Source organism: Malania oleifera, chromosome 6 (assembly GCF_029873635.1).
Source record: "Malania oleifera isolate guangnan ecotype guangnan chromosome 6, ASM2987363v1, whole genome shotgun sequence".
NCBI classification, from domain to species: Eukaryota; Viridiplantae; Streptophyta; class Magnoliopsida; order Santalales; family Ximeniaceae; genus Malania; species Malania oleifera.
This window is the reverse complement of record NC_080422.1, coordinates 72,456,915-72,475,284: the sequence shown is the minus strand read 5'-3', so window position 1 is coordinate 72,475,284 and position 18,370 is coordinate 72,456,915. Positions and strand designations below refer to the sequence as shown.

Here is an 18,370-nt window from a genome sequence, read left to right as displayed (position 1 = left end):
TTGCGTGAACCATTACTTGAAGCCTAGAATCCCATATTAGAGGAGCCCACTTGAATCCTTAGATTTCAATATTATCATTTGCTAATATCAATCGTAAGAATATTGAGTTGTTAATTTAGAACTTGCATTCTTGAATTTTGAAGATAGCATCTTTCTGCATAAAAACTTGATTCATTGATAAAGGAGTACTTAGGACTTGATTTGTGGACAAAATCATATACTTTTTCAAAAATATTACGAGATGTGAATTGTTGCCTACTTTATGATGTTTGTGTTTGGGTGATTGAATTTTTGAATCGAAGTGTTCATGTGAATGTGCTTGCTTGAGGGTTGATTGTAGGATTAGGTGACGAGTCCCTAAAATGCATAATTTTAGACCCTCATTTATCTTTTTTTATCCTTGTTTTAATATATAATTACTCAGAGTTATCATTATTCAGAGCTATGCAAGGTTTGTTCGTCTTTTCAGGAAAAATAGGTTAAAACCATGGAATTAGGCTTACAAGAAGCCAAAGGAGAATTTGGGGAGATGCAAAGCTCAAATCAGATGCTCAGGAAAACTCCTAAAGCTCTAGATCATCAAAGAAAAAGAAGACTTTACTCGACCAAGGGGTGCGAGTAGCAACCCAAGGGGCGACCAAGTCCTTATTAGTAGAATCTAAGGTTCAGACTGGGGAAGAATTGCTGCAAGTGTCACGACTCGAAAATTGTGCTATTTTTTTTCCATATAAAATAAATCTGTTCTGAAACCAAACTATGTTGTCTCAATCATGAAGTGGGGTAATGGGGATACCTGTCCATAAATACATACTATCTATGCAGTAGAAAACATAATATACCTGAACCTTATATACAATATTAGAGTCCTACTATCTCTTTAAATATACATGTATGTCCCCCCAAAAAAGCCATGAAACATCCTAGGGATTATACCAAAACATATCTCCCAACACAACCACTTACCATTAAACTAGAACTGTACCAACTTCTCCTCTACCTTGGAGCTCGCTCCGCTCGTCTGTCTGGATTTCTTGAAATGTTTGAATGCTTGGGTGAGACACTTCTCAGTAAGTGGGAATAGGCTATCATCAGTGTGTGGGAATATGAGTTTTAGTGTTCCAAATATATAACCATTATTTACCTTTTATTTCACTGTGAAATCATGTAAAACTGTAAACACGTATATACAAATATATTTCAAAATACATACTTTCCTTTTATCCAAACTGTTTTAACTGTTTTACCCTTACTGAGCCTCAGTAACTCAAAATCGTTGATGATTTTCTAAGCTCCACCGAAACCGTTGACGGTTTGGCCTGTGCCAAACCAAATTCCTCTTTTATTTATTATTTTATTAATTACTATTTTTTGAGTCTCTACATTCTCCCCTCCTTAAAAAAATTTCGTCCTCAAAATTTACTATCTATCATTTGTACCAACATTTGAGGAAAATCGTTGAAATTTTATTAATTACCCTCACTTATAGAGGGGGAATACCGTGGTTACATAAACGACTATGGGAGATTACAATAACCAAATCATAACTCTCCCAAACCCACTCAAACATAAAAATTAAAAAAAATCATTACATATAAATTTACAATTAAATACACTTGAACTTACACAAAGCATACTTACATATCACTGAATTTTTACCTAGACTATTATGTTATCTATCTAACTCTGAGTCCTGTTGAACAAGTGTGGGTACCTCTGGCGCATTTCCTCCTCTAGTTCCCGTGAGGCTTCCTTGACTGCGTGATTATGCCAGAGTACTTTTACTAGTGGGATTTTCTTAGTGCGTAACTCCTGTTCTTTATGATCTAAGATCTGAACGGGCACTTCATCATATGATAGAGCATTTCCATGCTCCAGTGCCTTATAACTTATTATGTGTAACGGATCTGGGACGTATTTCTTAAACATAGACACATGAAATACGTCATGAATTCTGGATAACACCGAGGATAACGCTAACCTGTAAGCAACTTGACCTATTCTTTTTAGTATATCAAACCATCTAATGTACCTAGGGCATAGCTTACCCTTCTTCCTAAATCTCATCACTCCCTTTATTGGTGTAATTTTCAAGAACACGTTATCTCCTACACCAAATTCTAGCGCTCATTGGTGAGTATCTGCATAACTTTTTTGTCGACTCTGAGTGGTTTTAATTCTTTCTTGGATTAGTTTTATTTTATCAAAAGTCCGCTGTACAATCTTCGGCCCCAAAATCTATATTTCACCCACTTCATCCCAATATAATGGAGTTCGGCACCTCCGACCATATAATGCTTCATATGGTGCCATTTCAATACTTGTATGATAACTATTATTATAAGCAAACTCCACCAGTGGCAGATATTGAATCTAGTTGCCTCCAAAATCTAACACATAGGCTCGCAGCATATCTTCTAGTATCTATATGGTCCTTTCTCCGTTTTTCCATCGATCTGAGGATGAAATGCCATACCAAAAGTCAACTGGGAACCCCAAGCTCTCTGTAAGCTCTTCTAGAACTGAGACATGAATCGTGGGTCCTGGTCAAATACGATGGACACTAGTACTCCATGCAGTCTAACTATCTCCTCTATATATAGCTCTGCTAATCTGCCCATGGAGTAGTTAACTCTGATGGGAAGAAAATGGACAGTCTTCGTCAATTGGTCGACGACTAACCAGATGGTGTACAACCTATGAAGTGCTAGCGGTAACCCTGTGATGAAATCCATAGAAATGTACTTCCACTTCCATTCAGAGATGTGAAGTGGTTGCAACGGTCCCGATGGTCTCTAATGCTCAGCCTTCACCTGCTAACAAGTCAAACACTGCTCCACATATCGAGCAATTTCTCTTTTCATATTACTCCACCAGAAAGATACCCAAAAATTCTTGTACATTTTCGTGCTTCCTGGATGTATCGTATATAGAGATCGGTGTGCCTTTTCTAAAATAGTCTTTTTAATTTCATCATCATTGGGTACACACAACCTGCTAAAAAACCTTAAAGCTCCGTCATCTGAAATATTAAAATCGGCTCCCTACCCACTCTGCACTTTATCCCTGATCCTTACCGATTCTACGTCTTGCATCTATGCAATCTTAATTCTCTCCAGCAAAGTCAGCTAAAGTACCAGATTAACAATAAATGCTTGGTGATTTCCTTCTACCAACTCCACACTAAGTCTTTCTAAATCCATTCTAATATGATGTTGCACAATCCCTGCTAATACTGAGGTACTTCTTGACTTTCAAGGCATCAGCTATCACATTAACCTTTCTTGGGTGGTAACTGATGGTGCAGTCATAATCCTTTATCAATTCCAACCACCTCCTCTGCCTCATATTTAACTCCTTCTATGTGAAGAAATACTTCAATTTTTATGATCTGTAAATATTTCACACTTCCCACCATACATATAATGCCTCCAGATTTTCAATGCATACACCACTGCAACCAACTCCAAATCATGCATCGGGTAGTTCTTCTCATACTCCTTGAGTTGCTGAGAAGCGTATGCAATGACCTCCCCCTGCTGCATCAAGACATACTCGAGTCCCCTCTGAGATGCGCTGCACAAATCCACCATCTCTTGATGGAATAGAAAAAATCGGTGCAGTGACGAGTCGCTGCTTCAATTCCCAGAAAGACTCACAATCATTAGTCCATTCTAACTTTATATTCTTCCTCATCAACCATGTCAGAGGACTTGATAGTCTAGAAAATCCTTCCATAAACCGCCGGTATTATCCTGCTAGACTCAAGAAACTCCTCACCTCCTGAACATTTCTCGATCTCACCCAGTCCACTATCGCCTCTATCTTCCTCAGATCTACTGAAATTTTGTCCCTGGAGATCACATGTCCGACGAATGTAACTTACTTCAGCCATAATTCATATTTCTTGAATTTAGTGTACAACTTTCTTTCTCTCAACACCTATAATACCATCCTCAAATGATTTTCGTGCTCCTCAAAATTCTTCAAATAGACCAGAATATCAATAATGAAAACCATTACAAACTGGTCCAAATATTCATGGAAAATCCTGTTCATTAGATCCATAAATGCCACAGGAGCATTGGTCAGTCCGAAAGGCATAACCATAAATTCATAATGGTCATACCTAGTTCGGAAAGCCGTCTTTGGAACATCCTCTGCCTTAATTTTCACCTGATGGTACCAGAATCGAAGATCAATCTTGGAATAGACCCATGTTCCTTGAAGCTGATCAAACAAATCATCAATATGGGGAAGATGATACTTATTTTTAACTGTCACTTTATTTATCTCTCTGTAGTCGATACACATCCTCCCCGTCCCATTTTCTTTTTCACAAATAGAACTGGTGCTCCCCAGGATGACACACTGGGTCTGATAAACCCCTTATCTAGTAATTCCTGCATTTGTTCTTTTAACTCTCTCAATTCTCCTAGAGCCATTCTATAGGGGGCTTTAGAAATCGGCACCGCCCCTGAGAGTAGATCAATAGCAAATTCAATCTCACGGTCGGGAGGCAACCTAGGTAAATCCTCTGGAAACACATCAGAGAATTCTCTCACAGCTGGTATATCTTCAAACTTTAACCCTTCCTCGAGTGCTTTCTTCACCCAAGCTAAATACCCTTGGCATCCCTTTAGAAGCATCCTTCTCGCCTGAATAACTGATAATAATTGTGGTGAGGAGCGCACACATGACCCTACAAATCTATACTCCTGCTCCTCCGGAGGTCTAAATACTATCTATTTCTTATGACAATCGATACTGGCATAGTTGGTGGCTAGCCTATCCATTCCTATAAATATGTCAAAACCATGCATGTTAAATACCACTAGATTGGTTGGTAGCATTTTTCCTTAAATATCCACTAGATAGTCTTTGAGCACCCTTTTACATATCACTACTGATCTTGTCGGTGTAGCTACTGATAATTTGGTGTCTAGCTTCTGAGTTTCTATCCCACATAACTTGATGTACCCTAGAGATATAAAAAAATGATACCTATCACCACATCGCTGGCCGCCTCTGTGTCTCCTAGTGTCAGTGCATAGACCCGAGCTGCGGCGGTGTTCCTCTACTGATTGCCTCGGGGTGCTTGGTTGTTTCCTAATTAATGATTAGGAGTGGGTGCATTAACTAGCAACGCACGACAGTCTCGCGCAATGTGGCTAGACCGACCACACTGATAGCAGGCATTCAACCCAATTCGACATTTCCCCCAATGCCTCCAATCACACCTAGTACAAATAGGGGGTGCTGGATCACCCTGAGGGGCTTGACGTCCCACTACCTACCTCTGGACCCCATCATGTCTCCTCTGCCAACCCTAACTGGTACCTACTCGGAATTCAGGAGGCGTGTGCCTCTTCCTTTAACTCTGCATCCCAACACCTCTTTGTAGGCTGATCTTTATCACTATGGCCTTATCTACTAACTCTGAGAAGGTATGGACCTGGAATGCCACCATATGCTCATAGATACTTTGCCTTAGGTCCTCCTCAAATCTCGTCACCTTCTTCTCCTCATCTGGCACCACGTATGGGGCAAATCGGGTCAGCTCAACGAATATGGCTGCGTACTACTAGACCGTCAGGTGCTCTTGAGTCAAATTCAGAAATTTCGCCGCTTTAGCATTTCTAGTAGTAGCGAGGGAGTACCGTTCGAAGAATATCTCCTTGAAACGACTCCAGGTCAAATCTATAGGCACCAATCTCTGCTCCTCCAGCAATCTCACTGACCTCCACCAGTGTTTAGCCTCCCCTGTCATCTTAAATGTGGCAAATGATACTTTCTGCTCCTCAGTGCACGGGATAACTGCCAACGTCTGTTCAATCTCCTAGACCCAGTTCTCTACCACGAATGGGTTAGCTTCTCCTAAGAATGACGAGGGATTCATACGAGTGAACTGCTCGATTATGCAACCCTGGCGAGCTGGTGGGCAGCCCTATTTCCCAAAATTTCTCGCTATCTTTACCATTACTTTCTGGATGATACTACCCAATACTGCATCAGAATCACTACCGCCCATACTGAAGGGCTCTGCATCATTACCATCACCAACCTGTGCATTGCTATTTCCAGGGTCCATCCTAAAATAGAACGAAAATAGTCTGAAAATCCTAACTTCATAACACAACTAGTACATTAATCTAACTAAAAACCACAAAATATCCCCATACCACCAATCAACTTAATGTCCTTATTCCTAGTTTAAGGCTTAGTCTTACCACTTAGAAACAAAAACCATCGACAGTTTACCATGACTTTCCTGAAATCGTCATCCCATGAAAATCACAGAATTCGTCATGAAATTCTTGCCTCAAGGCTGTGAGACAAAACCTTAAATTCTCATATTAACCCCCCAAAAATGACTTATTGATGTCCTGATCTACCCATTTCCTATCCTCATTAAGATCTATTCCTAAACTCTGGTATTGCTTTTTGCTATGCACTAAAGTCTATAGAACCTAGCAACCTAGGCTTTGATACCAAAATGTCACGACCTCAATATTCTACTATTTTTTTTTTCTTTTCATAGAAAATAAGTTTGCTCTGATACCAAACTATAGTGTTCCAATCCCAAAGTGGGGTAACGGGAATACCTATCCATAAATACATACTATCCATGCAGCGGAAAAAATAAAATACCTGAACCTCATATACAATACTAGAGTCCTACTATCTCCTTAAATATACATGTACATCCCCAAGAAAAAAACCATAAAACATCCTAGGGATTATACCAAAACATAGCTCCCAACACAACCACTTACCCTTAAACTAAAACTGTACCAACTCCTCCTCTACCTCAGAGCTTGCTCTGCTTGTCTATATGGATTTCCTGAAATTTTTGAATGCTGGCGTGAGACACCTCTTAGTAAGTGGGAATAGGTTATCATTAGTGTGTGGCAATATGAGTTTTAGTGTTCCAAATATATAACCATTATTTACCTTTCTTTCACTATGAAATCATGTAAAACTACAAACACTTATATACAAATATATTTCAAAATACATACTTTCCTTTTTCATTATACTCTATATAAGATAGTAACTCTATGTAAGTAAATATGCGTATATGCATAGAAGAATTGCCTTGGATGGATAAACAACAACGTCATGTATTAACCCCGCATGATTCGGGTTGTGCGGCTCGTAGGCTAGACCTAACCATGGTTGGCCTAACGAGACTAAGTCAACTGTATCTATATCTATATCTATATCTGTATCTACAACTATGAGTACGATTGGCCTACCCAGTTGGTCCGAACTCTAGGGGGTAACTCTACACTTAAATGACACAATTGACTGTATTCCACCAACACTCTATCTAAAAAGTGTGGTTGCACTACTATCTGTGAAGTTACGGTACTGTGCTTAGCTATGGTCCATCAGGGTTCTTAAACCATATAATGTGATTTCTAAAACAATATAGTACATGATTTCATTCAATTCACAACTCAGTATAAATTGTCATACTATAACTCTGTATCAAATCACTGAAATACTATAATTCTGTGTAAAATACCATCATACTATAGTTCTATATAGAACATTATAATTATGTAATTCTGTATCAAATGCTGTACAATAGTTCTATATAGAACACTGTAGTCCTTTGTAGGAAATATTGTATAAAATTTGTACTGTAGTCCTTTATAGGACGCTGTAATATTGTATAAAATCTATAATGTAGTCCTTTATACGATGCTATAATACTGTATAAAATCTGTGTTGTAGTCCTTTATAGGACGCTATAGTACTGTATAAAATATGTACTATAGACCTTTATAGGACGCTATAATACTGTATAAAATCTGTATTGTAGTCCTTTATAGGACGCTGTAATACTGTATAAAATCTTATCTCTGTATATGTATATTTTTACCATAAAAACTAACAAATCAAATTATACATAACTTATAAACTTATGCCACATAGATTGAGTGATAACTTATACTATAATAATATTTTGCTGAAAACACTGGTATAACCATCTCTAGGTTTTTCTCAAACTCAATAACCCAATTCCTTAAACATATATATATATATATATATATTACTCATAAATCCTATATTATAATTTATTCAGTAAAATTTTTGGAAATGCCTGACATAATATATTCCCCTTACCTGTTTTGTGGAAATATGCCTGCAGGGATCCCAAAACTATTCCTGCAGCGCTCACACAAACCCTGTATCCATATACGCTAACTCAATCAGTTCAACCCCTGAATATTTACTATTTTAATACTCCTAAGCCCATACTCTTCTAATGACTAAGTAAACTTGAAAAATATCTTCCTTACCCCAGTTTTGGAGTGGTGCCTGGAAAGCTTAAACAGCGAAACCGCTTCGGTTAAACTGCAAAGAATCATCACTGGGATCCTGAAATGCTATTTATCCTCCGATTAGAATTGAAATCGGGCCAAAAATCAAAGAGAGAGAGAGAGAGAGAGAGAGAGAGAGAGAGAGAGAGAGAGAGAGAGAGAGAGAGAGAGAGAGAGAGAGAGAGAGAGAGAGGAGAGGGTTTAATTTTTCTAAAAAAAATAATGACTTGATCCCCTTTTATAGGCTGCTAGCACAGGGGAAAACCGTCAATGGTTTGGTCTTTTAACCAAACCTTTTTCACTATTTTACCTTTACTGAGCCTTAGTAACTCAAAACCATCGACGATTTTCTAAGCTCCACCAAAACTGTCGAAAGTTTTGCCTGTGCCAAACCAAATTCCTTTTTTCTTTATTATTTCATTAATTACTATTTTTCGGGTCTCTACAGCAAGGGTTGACCAAGCCCTCGACCAAGTGACTCTCAAGGGCGACCAAATCGAGATACTGAGGTAGGACTGAGATCAGAAATACTGAGAGACGTAGGACTGAGATCATGTAATCTCTGTGTATATTACATGATCATTCTCTTGTTCCTTCTGGCGTTGGTGAGAGACGTATTGAATACAAAGGATCAATTTTTTACTTGCTTTCTCTTTATCGCTTTATTTTACATGCCTTCCTTTACCGCTTTTGATTTATTTCTTTGATGAATGATGAAAGGCTGCAGTAAGGAATAGCACTACTATTTTTTTAGTAAGGATAAGTAGCTGGCTACGAATATGCAGAGGTGTTCATGATTGTTGAGACAGGGTACACTCTGGTTCTCGACCGTACTCCGAATGGTTGGTGTACCTTTGCTACCCTATGCCCTCGAATGACCCTTTCCCACTTTGGCCTGAGACGACTCAGGTTAGTACTCTTATGTAATATTCTTGGTTGAATGTAGTCAGAGGCAAGAAGTCCAGCACTTGATTCATAATCTCAGCACTGCTTTGTAGGAGTAGGGTAATATAGTTTTTACTTGCTTTCTTGTAGTTGGTTAGATTTCACTCATTGCAAAATATCATCTTTTTATCTTTATTTTTACACAAGGCATTAATAAACTGATTGAGAAAAGGTTTACAACTGCACGGTTTAGTCCCTATGGATCGACACCTGACTTCCCCACTTTGTACTGAACTTGGGAATAATTAGGTTTTATAAATATTATTTTTGGTAGTTAAGGACCCAAGCCTTAGCGAGCCTACCAAATTTTGGCGCTGTTGCCGAGGATTAGGGTATAGTTGTTAGCCAATTTCTATCTTAGGATATTATTGCTTTGTTTATATATATTTTGGTTTTGTTTTCATTTTCTTGGTTACATATTAAAGTCTGAACCTTTGTGCTTAAAAGTGTGTATGTTTGATTTGCATTCTTTGGAAGTGGAGATAATTCCCATAGATCTCAAGATTGAAAAATCCTGTAGGTCTTTTAGGAAACCTATCTCTAATCCAAAGAAAGTTGAATCGTCTAAACTGAAAGCCATGGTCGAAAATAACCCACCAGTTCCCGCTAAACAAACCCTCAAACCCCAAGCTCCTTGCCTACCTGTGGTAGGAGAGCAACCCGTTTGACCTCTTAGGGACTACTTTGTGTTTAAAGCATACACTTTAGCGTATTGCATACGATTCCCGGATGTTCAGGCGGCACAATTCGAGATTAAGACTTTGATCATCTTGATGCCGCCCACCTTTAATGGGAACTCCACTAAAAATCCTTATTAGCATCTGGATAAGTTCTTGGTGATCTGCTCCACCATATGTATACCTAAGTTTAGTGATGACACCCTTCGCCTTAGGCTTTTTCCATTCTATCTAAAGGATAAGGCCAAATATTGGCTGACGTCCTTAGAGAGGAACTTGGTGACCAATTAGGCCACCATGCAGCATAAATTCTTGAAAAAGTACTTTCCAATTGGGAAAACTAACCAACTGCGAAGGGCAATCACAAGTTTCATACAGATGGATGGGGAACTTTTCTTTTAGACTTGGGAGCGTTTTAGGGACCTACTTTGTAAATGTCCACATCATTAGGTCCCTAAGTGGTAATTAGTACAAACCATTTACTAAGGGTTAATCAAGAGAGATAGGTCCATGGTTGATGCCTTGAGCGGAGGTACTTTCCTCACAAAGCACAAGAATGACGTATAGGTTATCTTCGAGAACCTAGCTGAGAATTCTCAGTAGCATATGGCTGTTGCTTGTAGACCCCCCAACCCATCCACTTCTAAACCTAAGGGAGTTTATGAGTTGGCTACAAACCATGACCTAGGCCCTACCCTGCACTCCATATCCAAAAATTTAGATCAATGCTTGTCCTTAGGACCGCAATCACATACAATGGTGTGTGCAGAGGTTTGTGCAATATGCTCTAATCCTTTCCATACATGTTATAATTGCCCACATGTGCCTTCCCAGCCTGAGCTTGTGGAAGAGGAAGTGAAAGCCAGCCACAATTGGTATGATAGGCCGTCCAATGACCCCTATTCTAATACCTACAACCCTAGGTGGAAACAACATTCCAACTTATCCAAGAGGCCACAAGCTTCAGGTTTCCAATCCCAAAGACCTCCACAAGCCCCTAATGTTCCACCTCCTCGTCCATACCAAAATTTTCAAAATCATCATGATTCAGCCCCTAGATCTTCAACATTTTAGCAGCCATCTCCCTCTCAGCCTAATTATGACACATTTCAGGAGACAGTGTTAAAATCACTTAAAAGCATTGAAGCTGATTGTCAAATGGATCAACAACTCCTTCATTCCCACTCCCAGTCCATCGCAAAGTTAGAAGCCACCCTAGGGCAATTATCTACCTCTTTAAGTCATATATATGAAGAAAAAATGCCAAGTCAGCCTTTAGTGAACTCAAAGGGACAATATGGGGTGGAATGTGAACCAGACGTTAGTCCCTCATCATACCTTGAGCAAGCCCAGGAGGTGACCACTTTCCAACGTGGTAGGATGATAGATAATGAAACTAAGGAGCAATTGAGTGAGGGAAAGAATGAGGAAGAAAATAGGGTAGTACCCAATGATGATTCTTGCACCTTATCTTCCTCTAGTTTAGAACATAAGCCTCTTAACCCCACACTTGCCAATGGAAGGACCAAACCTCACTTCACCCCTCATCGGGCATTTCATGTCCCTCCAGTAGCACATCCTGCAGTCCCTTTTACACCTTCCATATTTAGGAAAGAGGTCTCAACTGAGTCCATCTGAGACATGCTTAAGCAAGTAAGGGTTGACAAGCCTCTCCTAGATGGCACCAGTAATCGCCCACGTTCAAAGAGTTCCTTAAGGACTTATCAACGCAGGAGTAAGAGTCAAGGGTGCACATGGAAAGATTGATTAAGTAGGCCGAGCACTTGAGCTCGATGATATTAGGGCACCTTGTCCTTGAGCTAAAAGACCCTGGTTCACCCACTATTTCATGTATAATTGGCGATCAAGCCATTGATGGGGCTCTCTTAGATTTAGGGGCAAGCATGAACTTCCTACTGTACTCGGCCTATCAAAAACTCAACCTTGGGAAGCTGCAGCCCTTTCTGGTCACATTATGTCTTGCTGATTGTTCTCTAAATAAACCCTAGGGTGTGGTAGAGAGGATGTAATAGTCAAGGTGGAAGAGTTCCATGACCAGGTAGATTTTATTATCTTAGATATGGAACCTTCCATGAATCCAATCCCTATTCTTTTGGGACGACCATTCTTAACCATGGCTAATGCCTGCATTCAATACAGGGCAACGATTATGGATATCTTCTTGGGCCATAGGCAGCTTAGGTTAAATATATTTAATACTTCCCAACATCCATTTAAAACCGTCCAAGCTGTGGACGAGGACTTGCTTAATGAAATTGTTGGGGAAGTGGCTTCCTTAATTTTGTGAAGGGATCATTGGGATAGTGTACTTTAGCCTTAGCATCCCTCCACCATTTAAGTAGGAGACTTGTACGAGCAACCTACTGCAAGTCATGATTTAGTCTCTCGTTCAGAGAAAAGGTTGCGGGTATGCAACACTAGGTGTGATGAGGAAAAGGAGGAGGCTAATTTTAACTTTGAACCAGGATGAGTTCAAGATGAGCTTAAGTACATCTGGCTGAAGATGGTAAACTTAGTGCTTTTGGGAGGCAACTCGAGAATTTTTATTTTCTTTTAGAGTCCATAGGTTGTAAATAGTAGACTAAATGAACTTAGAGTCTTTAGGGTAATTAAGGTTTAAGTTGGGGGTATGATTAGAGGGGTGACCATCCCACACTAAGGCGGCCAGGTCTAGCCAGGCCTGTTCTGATAATTGAAAATACCAAGAGGCTCAATCATGTTCGTGACCAGCACTGCGATTGGACGCGACCTGGTCAAGAAGGTCAAAATTCATTTAAAAACATGTTTCACCCTTGAATCTTCATCTCTTGCTCTTACCACCTCCCTTCGACCTTGTTGAATTCCCTTCCATCACTCTCACCACATGACACCATATTTCTTGTTGTTCCCCCTGCTTAGCACCGATTGGGTTCGCTTGACAATGTCATCTCCACCAGTCTCAGGGCATGTTTCATCACCAGAATCTTCCTTGAACTCATTCCAAGCTTCGTCCCAACCTCTTGCTTGACGTCTACGGCTTTGTGTTCTACCAAGAAGAGGAGCTTTTTTGCGGGAACAACAAATTCCAGCCTAAGCTGAGAACGCAATTCGGATTCCTCGCAAGCGGCTTCAAGCTGTGCCTCGAAGGGGGTCCTTTTCAGGAGGTCGGTAGTACCTAAGTGGTGCTCGAGAAGAGGTATAGACACCAAGGGTAATCCCTGCAGATAGATAGCCTCCAGCATTCGTCCACCTGCACAGCCTTCAGAGGCTAACCCAGAGTTTTAGGGGGTCCAGTTTCCCCATCCACTGCCTTTCCACACTTTCATTCCCATGTTGCCATATGATCCACGTAATCCACCTTCCCCTCCTACTCCAGTCTTGCGTCATCTAATGGAGGAAATGACCCAAGCTTGCTTTGCTGCCAGGGCGGAAGAAATCTCATCATACTCTGATTCAGGTTCCCTCTCCGACTTTGATTAGGATGAGTTTAGGGCTAACCACTTCAGCTTCTTTTTGTGCCTTCAACATATGTAATGTGCTGTTGAGGCACACGTGATTTTTGTTTTTGTTTTTTTTTTATTTTCCTTTTCCATCACCATGTTTTTCCTTGCTATTGTACTACTCGGATCATATTGTACAGATTTCTGAATATCAATGAAATGACATGATGTTTTTAGTCTCCTGGTCTCTGTGCTATAGTGTGGTCTTGCATGCATGTTTTTGGAATTATATGTGTTGATGCAGGTACACCTTTTGATCCTCATTGCACCCTACAATGTGTTTCTTTTTCCTTGACTCCTAGATTCTGTCTTTCAATACTTCAGTAAGGACACTGAAGTTCTAAGTTGGGGGTAGGTAAACACAGCATGGCACCTTTTAGCACAAAATGACAGAAATTTAAATTTTTCAATGAACACTGAGAATATGCCATGATTAATACTAATATATGCCATTTACATACTTGCATATAACCTTAACATGACCCTATTATGCTTCCTGACAATGTAGTGGGTCATCTATGTTTAGTTTCCCTTTATATGGCTAATCTAGGGACCGTAACTATATGTTGGTTGACTAGTGGTTCGTTTGTGTTAATCTGGCTATAGAAACTATTGTATCTTCATGGTATCTCATGAGGCAAAAGACACACGTTCACGTGACTCGTAGCACTTAGGGGTCCTTGAGAGGACCGAAAGAGCGCCCGTGGCGACTATGACACGTTGTGAGATACTGTTGAGCTATTTTTTGTTCTTTTGAGTTTTGACATCAACTCAGAGTTTTTGAAACTCAACTTTCCCTTTTTATGGATATTCTTTGTATACTAGTCTTATTCTTGCATTTGCTAGCATAGAGGTGACATCAAGTGGGGAGATAGAAACTTAGGTCTTATAACCTACTCAAGATGTGAAAGCTGAGCCATCCCTAGAGATAAACTTACTTCATGGACTCCTGTTCGAGCTTAGTTTCCATTAGTGGTATGAAGATAACAAAAGAAGTGTAACGATTGTCCTAGCTAACTATGGAAAGAAAGAAACTGAAGAATGAGCAGAAGAAGAAAAAGAAATACTCTAGATTAATGCCCGCTCCACACAACTACAGTAAAAGTCAAGCTAGAGACACGACACATATTTTACGTATATGAAGATTCTTCTGCTATCCAATGCCTTAGATGTATGTATGTCTGGTCTCTGAATAAGTTGATCTAGGGTGGTCTTGGTTGGATATGGTGAGTAAGTGAGAAGATGCTAGGGTGAAGGACCCAACACCTCATAAATAGGTTGGACCCATTTTCAGACTAGTTCACTCCATACATTTAGCGTTTGTTCCTTACAATATGTGGGATGTTTGATCATGAAACTCCTCCTCACATATGATGAGTGGACCCATCTTTTGAGTGTTTTTGAGAGTTTACCAGTGAGGCTGAGTCAAGATGATTGTTCTGTAGGTGTCCTTGGATGTCCTAAGTGTGACGAGTCATACACATTACACATGCCTTGTAATTTCACCTATTTATACTTAAATTTATATGGCTACATTAACTCTAAATTGTAATTGTTGGTTGGCTTTATGTAAGGATATTATTCTTAATGACTATATAATGATGAGACTTGCATAAGTAACTTACTTTGAAGTTGAGTGCATAGCAGAGTTGTGAAGAAATGAGCTCACATGTAATTAGGTGATATTCTTGTATGTGAAATGACATATCTGTGTTGCATGTGTATTTTCATTTTATGTTCTTTGAATCTAGTGTTTGTGGGTATCACTCTCGAAACCCTCATGAGACTAGAACTCGTCCACTAGGATCAACCTAGGGGTTTAAAGTCTTTTTGCATATGGTAAATGCAACCGTGTTTCCCATGAAAGAGGAGATAGATAAGATTTAGTAGTTTTCTTATCTTTTACTTTACTCGAGGACTAGCAAAGTGTAAGTTGGGGGTTGTAATGAGTCTCTAAAATTCATGATTTTAGACCCTCATTTACCTTTATTTATCCTTGTTTTATTATGTAATTACTCAAAGTTATCATTATTCAGAGTTATGTAAGGTTTGTTCATTTTTTTTTATAAGAAAAATAGGTTAAAACCAAGGAATTAGGTGTATGAGAAGCTAAAGGAGAATTTGGGGACATGTGAAACTCAAATCAGATGCTCAGCCAAACTCCTGAAGCTTTAGATCATCGAAGGAAAAGAAGACTTTGCTCGACCAAAGGGTGCGACTAGCTACCCAAGGGGTGACCAAGTCCTCACTAGCAGAATCCAAGGTTTAGAATGAGGAAGAATTGTTGCAAGGGTCGACCAAACCTTGACCAAGTGACTCTCAAGGGTGACCAAGTCGAGATACTGAGGTAGGATTGAGATTAGAAATACCGAGAGTCTCGACGATGTGCTCAACGAGAGAGGCCATAAGGTGCGACTATATCGAAGTTCCTGAGATTCCCTAAAGTTTGAGATCCTGCAAGCCTCGACCATCAACTTGACTAGTAAGACCCCATGGCATGATTGAGTTGACAATGCTAAAGATTCAAATCCCTGATTTCCTAGGAGATCGACCAGGGAGCTCACAAGGAAGACATGAGAGCGATTTGGTCGACAGCGATAATCTTCTATGCAAGATATGCTGCAGACTTTCCTAAATTGTGAAACAAACTTTGTACACCCTAGAGCCTATAAGTAATAGCTATAAACATGAGCTTAGGGTTCCCTTTTGGCCTCTCTTAGGTTAGTGAGAGACCTAAGAAGTTATTGAGAGCCAAGTTAGAGTATGAGTAGAGTATATTTCAATTCCTATTTCGATGTGTGCACGAAGTGTCCGACGGCTTGTGACAACCGGCGGCATTTGTGTAATCTTTGTGTATATTACATGATCATTCTCTTGTTCCTTTTGGCATTGGTGACAGATGTACTGAATACAAAGGATTGATATTTAATTGCTTTCTCTTTATCGCTTTCTTTTACATGCTTTCCTTTACCGCTTTTGATTTATTACTTTGACGAATGATGAAAGGCTGCAGTAAGGAATGACACTACTATTGTTTTAGTCAGGATAAGTAATTGGCTACGGATACATGAAGATGTTCGTGATCATTGAGATAGGGTATACTCTGGTTCCCGAATGTGCTTCGGACAGTTGGTGCACCATCGCTACCCTGTGCCCTCAAATGATCCTCTTCCGCTTTGGTCTGAGACGGCACAGGCTAGTACTTTTATGTAATATTCCTGGTTGAACGTAGTCAGAGGCAAGAAGTCCAGTACTTGATTCATAATCTCAGCACTGCTTTGTAGGAGTAGGGTAATATCGTTTTTACTTGCTTTCCTGTAGTAGGTTAGATTTCACCCATTGCAAAATATCATCTTTTTATCTTTATTTTTACACAAGGCATTAATAAGCTGATTGAAAAAAGGTTTACAACTGCAGGGTTTAGTCCCTGTGGATCGACACCTGACTTCCCCACTTTGTATTGAACTTGGGAATAGTTAGGTTTTATAAATATTATTTGTGGTAGTTAAGGACCCAAGCCTTGGCGAGCCTACTCTTGGGCCGAACATACTTGTCCTACATAATCTTGGTATTAGAGCCTAGGTTAGATTAGGCAAACCCTCAAAGTCCCATTTTCCCTTGGCCGAACTGGCCTCCCTAAAATCCCCCTCCAAACTGTGACCCGCTTCCCTCGAAAATCCCTTGGCCATGAGCCCCTTTCCCTTGTGTTTGTTGTGTTTTGATGGTGACCTAAGCTAGGAATCGTTATTGTGGTCGTAGGAATGATATGGACTATGACATGCTCTTAGATGACTTGCAAAACCAAATCCATGACTTGACCCATGATTTGACCAATGCACTTGCAAGAATTGAGAGGTTGGAAGCAATTTTAGCTCTTAACCCACTACAAGAAAATCTGGGACAGCCCCATGAGGCTAAAATTGAGGTGCTTGCCATCACTCTTAGGAGCAAAACCACACTCCAAGAGAGAGGATAACACCTCAAGAACGACCTCCCATTCCTCCCCCACAAAGACCAAATGCTCCTAGAAGGTTCCAATGTAATGACCTTTATCTTCCAAACTAGAATGATGAGGATTATAATGAAGAATATTTTCAACCAAGGCGACCATATCGTAGGGAAAATCGTTATCCGGATGTGGATGTGATGAAAAGAGTGAAAATTGAAGGCCCTACATATGATGGTCAAATGGACCCAAATATTTTTCCAGATTGGTTGACTGAAATTGATTCATATTTTGATTGGTGTAAAATGAATGACCCATATCGTCTAAGATTTTCAAAAATGAGGTTGACCGGGCTAGTAAAGATTCATTGGGTGAATGTTGAAAGACAAGAAGCTCGTTTGGTCATAGGCCTATAGAGCATTGAGACTTGATGAAAGAAAGATTGAAAGAAAAGCATGTCCCAATCTCTTATAAAGAACGCCTCATGGACCAACTCTATAGCCTTAGGCAAGGAAGTTTGAGTGTGATCGAATACATGAGAAAATTTCATGAACTTTCCATTAGGTGTGGTGTGGAAGAAAGTAATAGCCAATAAATTTCCCGTTTTATAATTGGCTTGAAACCCAAGTTGAGAAAAGAGTTGTTTCCCTATCATATTGATTCACTTGAACATGCATTTAATTTGGCACATGACTATGAGCAAATGAGTAAAGATCAAATGGGAAGAAAATTTAGGAACACTTCCAATGATAATTACCAAAAAAAGGCCACACCATATGAGAGGACAAAACCCACCAACATGGGTCAAGTGACTTCTAGAGGTAGCAATCCCACCATCCAACAACCATTGGACAAAGGAAAGGCACACATAAATGGATCCTAAAAACAAAATTCTAGGAATGACGTATGCTATAAATGTAACAAGAGAGGCCACTTAGCTAAAAAATGTCCAACTAGAAATTTCGCAATTGA

At 39.7% G+C, this 18,370-nt stretch overlaps 1 non-coding gene across 1 annotated transcript; it reads right to left on the bottom strand.

The window, feature by feature from the left end:
- Positions 1-10,298: 10,298 nt before the first annotated feature.
- LOC131158989 (small nucleolar RNA R71) lies at positions 10,299-10,404 on the bottom strand. Its single transcript, XR_009137604.1, has one exon. It is a non-coding gene; the product is annotated as a small nucleolar RNA R71 (small nucleolar RNA).
- Between the last annotated feature and the right edge of the window lie 7,966 nt (positions 10,405-18,370).